Below are 4,687 nucleotides of genomic sequence, written 5' to 3'. Positions count from 1 at the left end.
TAGGAGCCTAATATAAGTCATGCACTGTGGTAAATAAGCAGTTTATAGTCTAGAGAGAAAAAGACGTGATGAAATAATTGTGAAGTGGTGATGGTACACTTTCTGTGAGAAGTGCATTGGAGGGGAGCACAGATATCCCCTCGTTCTTCCTTCCTCCTCAACTCTCACATTAAATTCTAACAAGCTGTCAAGGAATGAATAAGGCTGTATAACCCAGATCTTGGGAACTAACACAATGAGAAGGGGAGAAGGGGAAGGCGGGTAGCATCAGGACAGCAATTATGAGTCACACCAGCTTCAAAGGGGCAGATTTCAGCCCCCCCAGCAGAGGTGGATAGGACCTGCACAGAATGCATTGTCCCTCCTGGAGGCCAGAATGGGTTGCTGCCTGCGGTCACTACTGGAGACACAGTAAGCTCTTGGGAGTCACCTGCCACAGAAGCTGAAAAAGTACTGTGGCAAGATGACAAACCTTTGGAGAACTTATTCTTGAGGATTCAAAAGGCCCTGGAGGGACTCTCAGACATTGCTGAAATACATTGAAGTGGTGTTCATTCCTGTAAGTCATGATAGGATGACTTAGGTATAAAAAGTTATAAAATAATAAAATCCCTTTTGATATAGGCAAATGAGGCTGAGGACATATGGGTTTATTTTAGGGGTTCCCTCTGGGAGTTTTTTGAATCTTGCTGGTTAAACCTGTCCCATGGGCTCATTACTATCACTAGAATTAAAGCCAATCATGGTGTTTAGGACAATGACCAAGATAGCATTAGAAAATATTCATATGGAGTTAGAGGGACACTTCTAAAAGCCTTTATGAATTGCATGATTTGAAAGAAAACCTGAAATTAAAGAGGCTATGTGAACTTCTATTAGGTCCCTGAGCATCTAAAAGAGGGCCCAATAAAGTCTTCAGGAGGAGAGAGGACACTGACATACTTAAGTTTTTTTTTTCTTTAAATTTTAAAATTTATTTATTGATGAGAGAGAGAGAGAGAGAGAGAGAGAGAGAGAGAGAGAGAGAGCGAGAAACATTGCTTTGTGCCCTGATCAGGGATCAAACCCACAACCTTGGTGTATTGGGATGATGCTCTAATCAACTGAGTTAGCTGACCAGGGCTCAAGTTTTTAAAAGAATTTAGCTAGTCTGCAGTCCTAGGGATATAGCCAGGAACAGCGTTTCAGCGGTGGATATGGTTAGAAATTCTCTTGCATGAAAATAGCTCCAACTTACACCAGAATCATTGACCTAGCTACGGGGTATAGGTGAAAGAAAAGGCCATTCAGTTAGAGACTTATGAGGATCCCAAAATTGAGGGTATTTGGAGGGAAGGCTACCTGCATGAGAAAGTATGTTCTTTGTTGGGCGCTCTAATGAGATCCTCTGAGTGGTGGGTGCCAGATGAGGAGAAATGATAGGCAGAATCTGAGTCCGACAAAGAGTTTTCTAGGCTACCAAGGCCTCAGTGTCAGTTGGCTGAGTGCTGAATGCTCTAAGTTAGGCAGTTAGAAGGGTTCATAACCACAGGGCTGTTTAGAATTTTTTCTCTGCTATGTTACTAGGTATGAGAAAAGGTACCTACTTTTGAATTGGGGCTGGAGACATTCTTAGAGAAGGCAGAGGGAAAATGAGCCAAAGATTCAAACAGTATGAATCAGGTCCCCATATAATAGGCAAGGACCAGGCCTGTCCTAGAGTAAGGTTTTGGGAAAAATTCCAGTTGCCAGACTAAGACTAGTCTTCTAGATTTCTCCAGTTGTTGAAACATGGGAAGAGGAGGTGAGGAGGCAGCTCAAGTTATGAAGTAAAGGAAACTCAACCGAGGTGATTGTAGATACCCAGAGTACTACTATACACGAGTACTTTGCAGGGCAGATGCAAGCCCAATGATGGCCCCTTTAGGCAAAGAGGTATGAGGGTGGATAATTTTGTGTCCTTTAAAGGCAGAACATTGAAGGACATTGGGACTTAGGAGGCTCCTGGCCAAGAAAAAATCCCAGCTATCACATTCCTAAGGCTGAAGAGCATCAGGGAAAGAAGGAGTGAAGATGGGCCTAGAGTTTGAGCTATCTTTAACCCCCATAAAAGAAGGCCCCCACCAGGCAAATATCCCATCTTTTTCTTATGGAGGGAAGAATCCTAGAAGGAGGGGCAGCCAAGATAAGGTCCTAAGTACTGCTTGAAGGTGAATTCACAAGTGGCAAGCACCTAAGCCACCATCCACCTCCATGACAAAAAATAGAACGGGTAAGATGTGGTTTTAGTACTGATCATGAGGCTTGAGTTTCCTACAGGACTATTGAAGATGGGGGGAAAGGTAAAAAATCTGTGGTTATATGTTGAACCCAGGCTGTGTTCAGGAGACATAGATACATTGCTGGGGATCAAGTCTAGATTCTTTAAAGTGTTTACAGGAAGCATGCAGGGACAGAGCATCTGGATGTTCTAGCCTTATCTAGATGTGGAAGCCGGAGAAAAATCAAAGCAAGAAAAATCCAAAAATTCTCATCTTCTCTGCTTCTACTTCGGGTCCTCTATCTTAAACCTTTATTTTTGGGGATTCCCCAAATTCAGAAGGTAGAAAGAAAGTGTATTATGGAAGGACCAAGTCAGGAATAGTTTTTTCTCTCCAAGAATGAAGAGTTACTGGGCTTGGGGTAAACAGCATAAGCTTGAACTTGGAAAACCAAACCCTTTTGAAAATTGTGCAGGAAGTCTATATAGTTTGAGATGGTTAATTTTTTAGATCACCTGAAAGACCTATTGATTGACTGCATCATCTCTGAGTTTTATATTCCATAGATTCCCTTTTTGACAGTGAACAAAAAAATCAGGTAGGATCTGAGTTTGTATGGATTTCCTGGCTTTGAATAGACAGTCCAAAATAGTCCAGCACATTGTGTTCCTTATACAGGATGGCTTAGCTACTTCCTATGGAGTCAGTTGCTTCCAGCACTGGATGCCAGCAGGTATTATAAAATCCCTCTGACTGTAGAGGACATAAACAGGTTGGATTTTATCTACCTTGTGTAGGTCTACCAATATGAAGGAATGGAAGTTTCAGGAACCCTGGTTATAAACTTACTCCTCAGAGGTTACTGGAAAAAGTGACTGGTCATTTGAATTTATCTGAAAGTATTTACTTATTCATTTATATATAAATATATATAAATTCTCCAAAATCTTGGAAAAGCATGAACAATAGCCCTTCAAGAATAGTGAACATGTTTTCTGTCTGCCCAAATTTTCATTGAGAAACTTCCCTTTCCCAATTCTCAATCTATGTAGTTTGGGTACAGCTGATCCCATATTCTGCTTCTAAGGGTGCCACATGACCCAAGGCATATCCAATTAGAACATTCTATCTAGCCTTGGTTGGTGTGGCTCAGTGTATTGAGCACCAACCTCTGAACCAAAAGCTCACCAGTTCGGTTCCTGGTCAGGGTGCATGCCTGGGTTATAGGCTAGGTCCCCCATTGGTGGCATGTGAGAGGCAACAGATTTCTCACACAACAATGTTTCTCTCTCTCTCTATCTCCTTCCCTTCCCCTCCCTAAAAATAAATAAATAAAATCTTTAAAAAAATTATTGCAAAACGTTCTATCTAACTGGACTCAGTGAGTGGTTCAGGAGTAAGCTTGTGACATTTGCTAGGACAATGAGACTCAACCCCTAGAGTTTTTCTGCAACTATGTGGAGAAACTTGCACTCTGTTAGATGGAGTTACTAAACAGGTGGAATGTAGGCCTGGAGGCTATCCTTGCCACCACCTGGGGAAATATCAGAGGGAAGAAGAGCTGAGAATGAAACTGATTTCTGTTAACATTGAGTACCTCTCTACTTAGCAGTGTATCAAGTGAGACTACCCCTTTATTTGGTTTAAGCTAGTTTTATGTGGGAGATATTACAACTCGAGTAATTTTGCTTGACCTCAGGAAAATGACATGTAATATCATACACGGGTATGCACAGGTCACAGGGAGGTCTCCATTATTAACAACTAGTCCCACCCCATCAATTATGTAAAACTAGAAACATTAATAATGTTTATGCTTATGAAAAATTCTTCCAGGATTGCAAAAGTCTTTTGTGCTCTAACTTGGCATTGTCAGGACAGACCTTGAGCATCAATTCAGAAGTCAGCTTAAAATCCAGGGAGAAGTCAATTTCCTCACTTCTTGACCTCTTTTGGGTGTTCAAGGCCTTGGTAATCTTGGTAAGCTACTTAGTTCAGGCTTGTCCTAGCAATTTCTGACTTACACTGATGTCAATTTTGAGGGTATCAGAGTAGGTACTATGTTAGAAAAATGAAAAAGAGAGAAAGTCTATAGCTTTTCTTATCTCAAATTTACATGATAGTGAGGTGCAACACTATTTAAAAAACAGAATTCCTGACTTCTGGCCAAGATGGAGGTGTAGACAGACATGCTGCATCTCCCTCCACAACTGAGAAAGAATACAACTACCTCAAAACTGGAGACAGCCAGAAGTTCCAGAAAATCAAAGTGCATGGAAGTCCAGTAAATGGAGATACAAAGAAGAAATACTCATCCAGACAGGTAGGAGGGGTGGAGCCGGGGCGGGGAGGACACAGTGTGGTGGTGGCAGCAGCAGCAACAGCAGTGGCCAGCCAGCGGAAAGTGCAGTTCCACGTTTTGGAAAGTCAGGAGGGACACCTGGGGA

This window comes from Furipterus horrens, unplaced genomic scaffold, assembly GCF_987537825.1.
Source record: "Furipterus horrens unplaced genomic scaffold, mFurHor1.1.pri manual_scaffold_3, whole genome shotgun sequence".
NCBI classification, from domain to species: Eukaryota; Metazoa; Chordata; class Mammalia; order Chiroptera; family Furipteridae; genus Furipterus; species Furipterus horrens.
Note: the sequence above shows the minus strand (reverse complement) of the source record.